Consider the following 13489-nt stretch of genomic DNA (forward strand, 5'->3'; position numbering starts at 1 on the left):
CAGCTGGGTAGATCAATGCAGCACTGCACTAAGACAAACAAGGGACAAAAACAAATGAACACATGAAAATGCCTTATATTTCCTTGGTTTATCAAGGTCAGTATTTACTCAGCCTGGTAGCAGCTCTCCAAGCTCTAAGGCAGAGGCCTTCTACACCCATTAAGGTAAAGGTCCCCGTGCAAGCACCCATGGGGTGACTTCACATCCCGACGTTTACGAGGCAGACTTTGTTTACGGGGTGGTTTGCCATTGCCTTCCCCAGTCATCTTCCCTTTACCCCCAACAAGCTGGGTACTCATTTGACCGACCTCGGAAGGATGGAAGGCTGAGTCAACCTTGAGCCAGCTGCCTGAAACCAACTTCCGTTGGGATCGAACTCAGGTCGTGAGCAGAGCTTGGACGGCAGTACTGCAGCTTACCACTCTGCGCCATGGGGCTCCTACACCCATTACCAGATCCTTTTAGTTAGAGTTGCCAGGGATTGAACCTGGGACCTTCTGCACTCAAAGCAGATGCTCTACCTCTGAGCCGCAGCCCTCCCCACTTCTCCAACTTACTTTAAGGTGATGGCAGGATGGGGAGGGGGTTAAGGAGGTGGGACTGGTCCCAGATACCCACCACCCACAAAGTCTAAGCAGAAAATTCAGCTGAAAGGGGAACAGTTCAATTTTTCATCATTATGGAGGTGCGTTTGCTTGAAACTACTTTGCCAATACAACCATTATACCAAACGACATTCATTGTACACACACTTATGGAGTCCTCAGTATTGGCTTCACTTACATTCCCTGAACAGAGTCCCTGATCCCACAAGGACTTCCAGATGGTAACTCAGACTATCCACCACAATTTATTTCAGTTGGCTAAACAGAAGCTCGGCCAGCTACTCTACTGCCTATGTGTATTCTTGTGTGTGTGTGAAGTGCCGTCAAGTCGTAGCCGACTTATGGAGACCCCTTTTTGGGGTTTTCATGGCACGAGACTAACAGAGGTAGTTTGCCAGTGCCTTCCTCTGCACAGCAACCCTGGACTTCCTTGGTGGTCTCCCATACAAATACTAACCAGGGCTGACCCTGCTTAGCTTCTGAGATCTGACGAGATCAGGCTAGCCTAGGTCATCCATGTCAGGGCCTTCTTAGCCCCTACAAAACTGATCTATTTTAACTCCTGAATGTTGCATAATCTGTGGGGGGGGGGGAGGTTTATAGTGTCTACTGTTGCCGGCTCTGGGTTGGGAAATACCTGGAGATGGTGGGGGTGGATTCTAAAGAGGGTGGGGTTTGGAGAAGGGAGGGATTTCAATGCCATAGAGTCCAGTTGCAGCCTTTTTTCTCCAGGGGAACTGATTTCTTTCACCTGGAGATCAGTTGTAATAGCAGGAGATCGCCGGGAGTTGGTAATCCGTATCCATGGGAGTCATTTTGTGGTGACGCCCACCATCTGTTCTCAAAATTCAAAGTGTCTACCAGCTCCACAAGGTTGAGGACTATTTCTCTAACTTCGTAGACACAAGGGTACATAGGAGAACACACCATGGGGCCATCTGGAATCCCCCAATAACAAAGGCAGCCATAGGCACAAGATTGAAGAGGCAGTAGAATAAGTCGCAGACCTGTGAAATGGCATGGGCTTAGCCTGCATGAGTTCCCAGATGCAAGTGCTGCATGAAGGCATCCCAACGGCAGTGACAGGAAGAGATGTTACACTAAAGAAACGTCCGAGGGAATGCAGGGCCAGAAACCAGTTAGTGGGGATGGACCATGTTGGTGCTTACTGTTTCCTTTCCTATTCATTGGGCAAAAACGCGCAGTCGCTTTAGCCTCCTTTATTCCCTGTTTCAGCCAGGATTCAGCCAGGATCGAACGCACGGCGAAAATGCACACGTTTGATCCTGGCTGAAACAGGGAATAAAGGAGGCTAAAGCGACCGTGCGTTTTTGCCCATTGCATCTGAGAAGGTGAGCTCACGCTGGGGTAAATATTGGTCAGTTACGCATGGTCGCTGTAGCCTCCTTTATTCCCTGTTTCAGATCGGATCAGAGTAACCCGGGTTGGGGGAAACTGTTTGCATTGGCTGGAAAGATCATGGACGAAACTGTGTGCTAATGGAGGCATGAATACAGAAAAGCAGTTTCCCAATTTCAAATCAAGCCCCACCCCTTTAAATGCTGCTCTGTCATTGGCTGACTTCGTAACACACCCTGAGGGAAGACTTCCTTCCCCCCCCCCCCGAGACCTAATTGCCACATAAAAAAGCATTTTAAGAACAAAAAACAAAAAACGGAGCAATCTGAAAGAAGGGGGGCGGGAAATCCAAGCCTCGTTTTTAAAAAGCCTTTCTTTTGCTCAGAAAGAGCTCAGAGGTAGCAGGAAGCACTTGAATCCCTGCCTCTTTACACACTGCTTCGTGACTGGCTGTGAGATAATCCAATCTTCTGTGCTTCTCCTATTTGACTAGTTGCATGCTGCCTTGAAGAGGGGTTTGGAAAAGGGTGGGATGAAGCTCAACCTGAGAAAATTGTACACTCACTCAGTGATTCTGGAATGAGCCAGGAGGAACGGTTTAATTCGGGCCAGAAGAGGAATGGGAAAAGCCGGGGTTCATTTTGCGTCGAAACAGCGTTGAGCCGACAAGGAATGAGATAGTGTGCGTTCAGAAAAATTTGATCCTGGCTGAAACAGGGAATAAAAGAGGCTACAGCGACCATTGCTAGTCTTTAAGGTGCAGGAAGCACTTGAATCCCCGCCTCTTTACACACTGTTTTGTGATTGGCCATGAGAGAAAGCAATCTTTTGTGTCCGGTGCTTTGCCTTCTGCACGGAGATTTCGGCTGGGCTGAGCTCAGGGGAGATGGAGGAGTCGGGTTAACAGAAAAATGGGAAGACCCGGACATTGCTAGGGCTGGTAGCAAGGTCATTCTAATGGACAGAAAACTCATGAAGAACTCCAAGGCACAACCGAGTCAGACCAGGGGCGAACGTGAGTCCAAGCACCCTTGCATAAATGACCTTGGTTGCCCTCTTCCACACTTTTCCTAGCTCTGCAAGATCCTTTTGAGGCAGCTGGAGGCATGCAGGAACGGTTTCAGAGACCCTCGTGGCCACAAATTTCGGCAATGTGTCAATCTCAGTTTTTATTTTCAAAAATAAAAAGTTTTTACCCCTCCTGGCTGTGGAAAAAACAACAGCTCAGCACAGAGAGGCAGTTTTTTAAAAAGTTCCAAACTTTAAAAAAAATTCCTTTCTCTTAAAATAATGATGTGATGAATGAACAAATAAACACTGATTCCCAGACTTAAATTCCTCAGAGCGATTCTAAAGGGCCTAAATCTTTCTCCAGATCCAGAGAAGCTGCTCTTTCTCCTATCAGACACCAATCCTGATGTTTCCTGCAGTGTCACTCTTTGCTTTAGCAGCAAAGAAAATCCGAGCTAAAGCTGTTTTTAATCAGGGAACTTAACATGTTTAAATACTAGTTTCTTGTGGGTCAGGCTGTTTTAAAGTTATTTTAATGTTGTTTTATGATATTTTATGTTATTTTAATGTTTGATATGGTGGATTGTGATGGCCTTCGACCATAGACAATAAACTTTATCACTCATTCAAAGTTGACAAATAAACACTGGAAAATTCATGCAGCACTCCTAAATTTTTTAAAAAGGCCTACCTGCCTAAAGCCTTGACCTGGATGGGTAGGGTTGCCAGGTCCTACCCCTCCTCCGGTGGGAGACTTTTAAGGCACATCTCAGGATCGCGCAGCAATGGGTGCATGCGCCGACGCGCGTGCGCATCACTTCCGGTTTACAAGTTCCTCGTGAGGCGGGACTTCCGGTTGTAAACCGGAAGTGACCTGCAGCGGTGTGTATGCGTGTGCCCGTTTGCCAGCTGACAGTCAGCTGGTCAGCGGGCAAAGGGGCGAATTGCCGGGGGATTGCCCACCACCGCCGGGCACCTGGCAACCCTATGGATGGCCCAGGCTAGCCTGATCTCATCAGATCTCAGAAGCTAAGCAGGGTCAGCCCTGGTTAGTATTTGGATGGGAGACCACCAAGGAAGACCAGGGTTGCTGTGCAGAGGAAGGCACTGGCAAACCACCTGTTAGTCTCTTGCCATGAACCCCCCCCCCCAAAAAAAACCCATAAGTCGGCTGCAACTTGACGGCACTTTACACACACACACACACCTGCCTAAAACATGATGAGAAATGCAAGACCAGCCATTGAGCCAGCACTGATGTGCTGGTACGCAGAATCACTATTTCAGTTGCAGAGCTCACCCTATCACTGACGTACACCCCCGCCAGCTACCTTTTTATATTTAGGTCCATCTTCCACTTCAGAATGGCCTTCAATCTTGTTATAACTGCTTTAAAGCTGGAGAGAAAACCCATGCAACTATTTCACTAACAAGATAACACATTTAGTTAAGCAGAAATTATTCAGATGCTGTCCTATCTACTGCAGCGGTTAGCTGGGAAATCCGCGGGGGTCTGCCTTTTGTCCCCGTGACTATCACCATCTTCTGTCCCTGCGGGTGCCGACAAAAATGCTCTCGATGCTCGCCCACAAAGCATATGTTTTGAGAGAAAAGCAGGAACTGTAAAGGCTAAAATATGGTCAAGGCACTGGATTTGGACACGACAATAAGTCGTAGAGGCCAATCTGGAGTTCAGAAGCAGAGCTACTTCAGGACTTTAAATTCATAGAATCATAGAGTTGGAAGGGACCACCAGGGTCATCTAGTCCAGTGGTTCTCAACCTTTTTCCCGACCGTGGCCCCCTTCCGACCTTGTTTCCTTTCTGCGGCCCCCCGTCCTACCGGTAGAAAGGTAGCTATTTAAATGTTTTGTTTCTAAATAGCCAAGGAACAAAGAAGCATAAACAGCCACACAAAATGCACACATGCAGTTCTTATTGGGAAACTGAAATTTTCAACAACAACAACAAAAAACCACAAAAGGGGAATACAACACGCTAATAAACAACAATGTTCACATACAAGGGAGAACAAAGCCTCTACCACTGTTTTCTATCTTCTTAACTTCTCTGATTTCTTTTCTGTTTTCTTTTCTCGATCACTTTTCTGTTTTCTTCACTTCTCACTTCCCTCTGTGGCCCCCTAGTCTCGTGCCGTGGCCCCCCATTTACCCAATTTTCACCTGTGGCCCCCTTGGAATATCCTGGGCCCCCTGGGGGGCCATATGGCCCCAGGTTGAGAACCACTGATCTAGTCCAACCCCCTGCGCAATGCAGGAAATTAACAACTACCTCCCCACCAAACCCCCAGTGACCCCTACTCCATGCCCAGAAGATGGCCACGATGCCCTCCCTCTCATCATCTGCTTAAGGTAGAAGAATCGGCATTGCTGACAGAAATTCTGGAACCTCAAACCACAATCCATTGACTTTGTCCCCCACCCCCACCCAATAATTCCTCAAAAATGCATTCAGCCCACCCCATCTGGACAGTCCTGCAGATGTTTGAATGTGGCCACAAACAGCAATATAAGCTATAAGATTTTGAAGGTCTGCCAGATGTACGTAGGGTGGAAAAGAGGAGGAATTGGAGGAAACCTTTTTTAAAAAAAAATTGCAATTATTAGACCAGCAGTCTAAAGGTAATTGATCACATTTATAGCTGGTGAATGTACAATTACCTATTATAAAACAAAGATGCACGTGCAAGGAAGCCCTGCACATCACAAAGCATTCTGGGGCACATTATGGATCATCCTGCCAATTCACAAAAGGTGACTTCCCGCACAGTGATCCTTGGGAGCTTGGCTTGCTCTAGGGTTGCCAACCTCCAGGTGGTAGCTGGAGATCTACTGCTATTACAACTCCAGGTGACAGAGATCAGTTCACCTGGAGAAAATAGCTACTTTGGAAGTTAGACTCTGGCATTATAACTCACTGAAGTCCATCCCCTCCCCAAACTCCGCCCTCCTCAGGCTCCACCCCCCAAAATCTCCAGGTATTTCCCAACCCATAGCTGGCAACCCTAGCTTACTCCCATCCACCATCGGCATAGAGGGCCATTGGGCCCACAGCATCCCCTGGGGCTTGGTATGAACTCAGCAAGTGGTAATGCAGGCCTAGGAGGGATGTGTCTATCTCAAAGTGGACAAAATACCTTGAAGCAACCCTGCACACGGTGCTGGTTCATTGCTCGCTACTGCCTCACAAATACACCCAACATCCTCCTGCTGTGTGTACAGCAAGGGAAGGCTGACCACAAAGGGAAAGGTGTCTTTCACGGAAAGGTGTAGTGTAGTGCAGTGGTTAAGTGTGGTGTCGTGGTTAAGAGCGGTGATTTGGAGTGGTGGATTCTAATCTGGAGAACTGAGTTTGATTCCCCCACTCCTCCACATGAGTGGCAGGTGCTAATCTGGAGAACCGGGTTGGTTTCCCCACTCCACATGAAGCCAGCTGGGTGACCTTGGGCTAGTCACAGCTCTCTTAGAGCTCTCTCAGCCCTCACAGGGTGCCTGTTGCGGGGAGGGGAAGGGAAGGTGATTGTAAACTGGTTTGAGTCTTCCTTAAGTGGTAGAGAAAGTCGGCATATAAAAACCAACTCTTCCTCTTCTTCTCATGACTCAACATTTCATTCAGGACTGCCAGATAAACGGATGAGGATTCCCCGAGACACCATTTGAAAACCACTAAGGTGAGCTTGGAGCAGTAATAATTACTTGACTCCGCTCTTTTTACTGCCTTTCGTAACTCCACTGCCCATCCTCAAGCACCGTGGTTTGCAGCAAATATTAAAAGCCCCAACTTGAGCGTGGCGGATGCACACCACAGATTTGCCACTGGCTGAAGTGCCTGTGACCTCCTTTCTATTCCAAGCACTGGCAGTAGGGGAAAAAATAGATTAATTAAAAAGCACATTCATTAGATGTCTTAATTTTTGGATTCAGGGAAAGCACTGAGAAATAAACGGACAGGAACTGACATCTGTCTTGATAATTATATCGAGCGGCCTTGGAAACGGTTTTCTTGATTGGGCACAGCAATAATACTACATTGATATGATTTCATGAAAAAAAGAGGCCTTTTCACAGGGCTGAAGAGATGTGCGGGGTGTGGGGGAGAGGGAGCGAGAAGATCCATAACAGGATGTCTTGATTTGGCCTTTATTTTAAAGCAGCCACTAGGGTTGTTAATGGTAATAGAGGTGATGAGAGAGAAATAGAGTTGTCAGGTCCCGCTTTGCCGCCGCCGGGAGGTTTTTGGAGCAGAGCCTGAGGAGAGAGGGGTTTGCAGAGGGAAGAGACTTCAATGCCATAGAGTCCAATTGACAAAGAGGCCATTTTCTCCAGGGGAATTGATCTCTATCGGCTGGAGATCAGTTGTAATAGCAAAAACCTCCCGCCGATGGCGAAGAGGGACCTGACAATCCTACCTGTCGGGGATATGAACATACTGATGGATACATGTAATTTTCCAAACACGTGAGGGCAGAAGGTCCTCAATACAAGTAGGAAGCCCAAGAAAAGGACCAAATATGTACATATATTGCTAATGACAAATATATAGCATACTCCACTGAATGACTGTCATATGCCCAATATGTTAAAAACCCCTGCATTGTGCAGGGACTAGATGACCCTGGTGGTCCCTTCCAACTCTATAATTCTATGATTCTATGAAACCGATAATATGTTCATTTTGAGTCTTCCTCAGATGTGTATAAAGAGCTTCATCGTGCAACATGAATTGCTATGGAAGCAGCTGCGTTCCCATTCAAATCCAAAATCTAAGATTAAAATTATCAAGTGACCTTTGATCCTAATTTCACCAAATCTGCTCTTGCATAAAAGCTAGGGTTGCCAGCTCCGGATTGAGAAATACCTGGAAATTTGGGGGCGGAGCCTGAGGAGGGTGAGGTTTTTTGGGGGGGGACTTCAATGCCATAGAGTCCAATTGCCAAGGCGGCCATTTTCTCCAGGTGAACTGGTCTCTATCAGCTGGAGGTCAGTTGTAATAGTGGGGAGATCTCCAGCTACTATCTGGAGATTAGAAGACTAAGAAACCAAAGACCTATGCTGAAATAGTGTGTAGACTAATGGAAAAAGCAGCACGTGGCTCATTTATACAAAATGAAAAAGCAGAATAAGCTATTAGAGTAAAAATTGTATTTTCTTAGGTAATTAATATACGCAACTCCAAAGGGAAACCAATTATATGAACTGGCGTGTTACTAGACACGCCCACCAAAGAACGAAACCGCCTCACATGGCTTAAAGCAATGAAAATTAATATGAAATATTTAGCTGATATCAACTTCAACCAAGCTTGTAATTTATGAGCTGCCACGCAGGGCTAAGAGCTATAAACAATGGCAATTAACTCAGAAGTAGCCTCACCAGGCTAACAATGATAATAAAACAAAAGCATAAATATGAAAGAATAACCCTGCATGAAGGACTTTCAATAGGCTAAAAAGATCTCCAGCTACTATCTGGAGGTTGGCAACCCTAATAAAAGCAGATGATAGGTCTAACCTGAATGGATAGTTTAAGCAAGGGAAACAAATCCCATAATCAAATCACCAAACCAAGCTTGTCAAACTGTTAGGTTGGTGTCAAATCAACAAAATTATTGTTATGAACTTTATGCAGTAATTTAAGGTGATTAAAATCAAGTTATTTCACGACACAACCAAACTTGCAACGATCTCTAAATCAGTTACCAGGGCCAGAACACAGAATAAGTCAACTGTAAGATCAGACCTGATGTGATCTATGTGTGTGTAAAGTGCTGTCAAGTCACAGCCGACTTATGGCGACCCCTTTTTGGGGTTTTCATGGCAAAAGACTAACAGAGGTGGTTTGCCAGTGCCTTCCTCTGCACAGCAACCCTGGTATTCCTTGGAGGTCTCCCATCCAAATACTAACCAGGGCTGACCCTGCTTAGCTTCTGAGATCTGATGAGAGATATGATCTATAGGTGCAACTAAATTCAGCTGCCTCCCCCAGCCTATTTAAACTCCCCCCATGCCTTGTAACATGGTATAAATCCCAAACAGACCTCTGCATGCCTGCAAATGAAGGTCCCAGCACAGAACGCCCTTCATCACACAGTCTTTGTAATGTGAGACTTGGCCCTGAGATGAAGCTTAACAGCCTAGTGACATAAACATAAAACCTGAATGAGTGAGAAGTTGAACTAAACCAGAGCTCAGAACCCAGCAATGCTCTTTCTCCATGCTCAAAGCTGAGCTTCCCAAAGAAACACATAGTTCTGGGCAGCAATCTGCTCCCGCCTTCTGCAGTGCCATTTTTCAGGTTGAATGTTCAGTGGTGACATCATGCCTTATATAATTTCATGCTATTCCTCACAAGAGTGCAGAAGCAGGCTGAGTCACAACCCTCTCCCTGCAAACTGACAGTGAATAATAAGCATTGGCATGATCCAGCCAAAGTGAAACATTTCTAAGGCCCACTGATTTAAAAGGGAGAGTTCTGAGCACGTGCTTTGCTTTGGCTGGTGGCTCACGTGCCTTCTTTAGCAAGGGCGTCAATATAGCAGTGTGCCCTCTGCAAAAAAAGGAGAAAGGGGGCTTTTAAACAAGGAGATAACAAAATTCTGGTACAACAAAAGCCGAATTCTGAGATTGTATACATTATGCAAATGAATGAAATGCTCGTGATTTTTTAAAATTTTGGATAATTTATTCTGTGCTTTTTTACTGCTTTGCATAAAGTGTTCTGATTCTGCTAGAAACTGGGGGGGTGGCTGGCTGGCTATGGAGGTGGTGTCGCCTCAGTCTGCCAGCAGAAGTTTACCTCTTCCGGCTTCTGAGATTTCATCAGGCACAGCCCATGTATGTCCAAATGGGCTGTCCCTCCCTCCCTTTTCCCTCCCCTTCCCCTCCTTTCCCTGTTTCCCTTCCTGCTCCTCACTGGCCTGTTACACTCTCCTTGAGTTGTTCCAAGCCAATGTTACTTGAGGTCCATCCCACCCCCTGTGGTACAAGATTAGTGATGGAGTCGTAAAAACAACCCTCCATGCTGGGAATTATTTTGGTGCCATTAATAGACAATTTGAACAGATTTCAGTGTTATAAAACTGATTTTACTCTATTGTATTATATATTTTATTGTAATGTGTTTTATGTAGTGTATTTTTAATTTATGATGTGAGCTGCCCTGAGCCCAGCTTTGCCGGGGGAGGGTGGGATATAAATAAAAGATGATGATGATGATGATGATTGATTTTTATATGCCGACTTTCTCTACCACTTAAGGAAGAATCAAACTGGCTTACAATCGCCTTCCCTTCCCCTACCCACAATCTAAGAAAGCTGAGGCTAGTCCATGGTCACCCAGTTGACTTCATGTGGAGGAGTGGGGAAACCAACCCAGTTCACCAGATTACAGTCCACCGCTCATGTGGAGGAGTGGGGAATCAAACCCGGTTCTCCAGATTAGAGTCCACCGCTTCAAACCACCGCTCTTAACTACTACACCACGCTATATTATGATGATGTTGATTTAAAAAGAAATATGAATTCTTAGGAAGCTGAATTCTCCATCCTACGTTCTTGAAACGAATATAGTTAAACAGCTCTGCATAGACAAGCACGGCAGGTGTTTCCTGGTCTTTGACCGTAATACATTATTCTGTTCTATTCTGTATGGCAGGAGGGTGGGTGAAGAAAACTGCCCAGGTCCAGCAAACAGGCAACGTTGTTCAATACCGATATACCGGTCACCCCATCCCAGCTCAGTTTCTCCAGAATGGCAGAATCAGTGTGCAGGTAACTATCCCAGCTGGGTGTATGAATAAAGTAATAGCCCAGAGGACTGCAAACAAACTGAAGCGGAATCCAGAAAGGACTGGGGTGCTAGTGGGCAGTGAATATATGAAGCTGGTTTATGCTCATCTAGCTCAGCGCTGTCTACCTGGACTCTTTGGGGTTCAGGTAAAGCAGGGTCTTTCCCAACCCTTTCACCAGGTCCAGCTGAGAGAGAGGGACGGGTCCCAGGTTAGTAAGTTTCATGGCGGAGTAGGGGTTTGAAACCTCCAGGACCTAGTCCAATGCTCTAACCACTTGTCAGCAAGGGCATCCATTCGGGCCCCGGATAAGCAAGCTCCGTTCTCTTCCCACCCACCCCCTGCTCTTTCTTTCTCTTGCTCGGCATTAGCGTTTCAATAGGCATCCGCTGTGAGCTAGTTGTAGCCGCAGGACTATGCCTGGGAGCCTGAGAGATCGCCCGGTCGTTTACTAGTCAATTTCACCAGTATGTCTCTTAATGGGTAATCACCAGCAAATACTTCCTTATTGTAAACTTGTATCCTTTCCCATTCAGGACAGCTCTGCTGCATCTCATCCTTTTGTGTTCTGCCATTACGTGTAATCAATTCTATTGTATGTTCCCTATAAAGATGACCAGTATTTCCCCCATCTGTATTCTGACCTTAAGTTTGTATGGACCTACTGAACTCGTTTTGCTTTCTTAATAAAACTTTTAACTCCACTGTCTGGAGTGAAGTTTACTATTACTGATATGCAATGAGGTACTGAAGTCCTGACACCACTGCACCACCCTGGCAATCTTCCAATGCGGGACTTGCACTGCAATCCTAAACAGAGGTGGTGGTGGAAAGCGCTGTCAAGTCCCAGCAGACTTCTGGTGACCCCGTAGGATTTTCAAGGCAAGAGACAAACAGAGGAAGATCGACGCTGCCTGTAACTGAATCCCACCCTTTTAAATCCACTGAGGTCCATGGGTTTAGAAGGGAGCATCTCTACTTAGGCTTGCCCTGCGCCCTTTCCGGCTCTGCAGTTCTAGAAACGCACTCTTCTTGCATGCATCAGATGCAATCAACCGCTTGCACATTTTTCTGATGGGCCTGCTTTTTAATTATTTGTATAACGTTTCCAAGTTTAGTCTTAATCTGCTTTGCGCTATTCACTATGTGACCTGTTTTCAAACCTTTTATAAAACCTATGCCACTCCTTGAGGTACACATGCTGAACTCTTCTACTTTCCCACTTCATTCTGGGCTCATCTGGGATTTGAACATGGTGTGTACTCTCCACCAACGCTGCTCTTAGTCTGACAAGAGAGATTTAATGGCTAGGTGTTATGAGAATTGCACGGCCCCTTATGGACATATGGATAGATTCCTTCTATCCATTATCTATCCAAAGATCTCTTTTTAAAAATGGCCCTGTATTAAAAAAAGAAACAAAGAGCTTTCCTGTTGTATTTCAGTAACTTTGTCCACAGAATCTGGAAAATGCTATTTTATGTAAGATGAGCCATGGGTCCATCCAGTCTACCATTATAGATCCAACAGTGATCAACCAGATGCCCACAAACAGCTTTTCCTCTTCTCTGAACTAAAACATGACAACATGCTTGGGATATACATTTTTTACATTCAGGGAATATTTTTGTATTGCCTTGTCTGGTATCTCCAAGCATATGTTCATTATTTTACGGAGCATACTAAACTCACACAGGATACTGGGTGCTGGCTTACCCCCAGGCTGCCTGCCAACCTTCCGCTCCCATGCTCCATCCCCCACACTGGATGTATGGAGCAATAGGAAGTAAAAGCGGGGCAATGATGGAGCAAATGCCATGACATCACATCTGGGTAAGCACCTCCATAATGGTGTCTGTAATGCTCTTGGAATTTCCCCAATCTCTATGGTAAAGATAATAGAGATTTCGGGGAATTCCTAAAGCAGCGACTCCCAAACCTTTTGAGTCATGAAGACCTTTTCAGGAGATAAATTAATCACGGAGCACTAATTTTCACGTGTGTGTGTGTGTGTGTGTGTGTGTGTGTGTGTGTGTGTGTGTAAAGTGCCGTCAAGTCACAGCCGACTTATGGCGACCCCTTTTGGGGTTTTCATGGCAAGAAACTAACAGAGGTGGTTTGCCAGTGCCTTCCTTTGCACAGCAACCCTGGTATTCCTTGGTGGTCTCCCATCCAAGTACTAACCAGGGCTGACCCTGCTTAGCTTCTGAGATCTGACGAGATCAGGCTAGCCTGGGCCATCCAGGTCAGGGCTAATTTTCACCTGCCACCTACATATTAAACTGAATGACAGTAGTGTTTTTCTTCCCAATCTCTTCACGGAGCACTAGATGTTTCACGGAGCAACAAGAGCTCCATGGAGCACAGTTGGGGAATCGCTGTCCTAGAGCATCACGGCATCTGTGACATTCCCCCCCTCCTCAGGCTCCACCCCCAAAACAGTCCCAAGGATTTCCAATAGAGGGCTGTCAACCCTAACTGGACCACATCTTTGCCCAGTGTTAACAGAGGATGTACACCTAACACTTCCTTGCAGCTGCACATTGTAGCAGAAACTTGGTAGTAGTGGGCAAAGTGTCTTTCAGGGAAGCCATTAATGATTTTCCCCTGGACGAACCCTTGACAATGCTCTAAGAAACCCAGGTTCCCTTTGAATTTGAAAATGCCTGGTCTGGATACTGTGCCCATTGACACATTTGTGATTGTACT

The 13489-nt window shown here is 46.0% G+C and overlaps 1 non-coding gene across 1 annotated transcript; it reads right to left on the reverse strand.

Moving 5' to 3' along the window:
• Positions 1-466: 466 nt before the first annotated feature.
• On the reverse strand, positions 467-538 carry TRNAS-UGA (transfer RNA serine (anticodon UGA)). Its single transcript has one exon. It is a non-coding gene; the product is annotated as a tRNA-Ser (tRNA).
• Positions 539-13489: the final 12951 nt, after the last annotated feature.

This window comes from Euleptes europaea, chromosome 17 (genome assembly GCF_029931775.1).
Source record: "Euleptes europaea isolate rEulEur1 chromosome 17, rEulEur1.hap1, whole genome shotgun sequence".
NCBI classification, from domain to species: Eukaryota; Metazoa; Chordata; class Lepidosauria; order Squamata; family Sphaerodactylidae; genus Euleptes; species Euleptes europaea.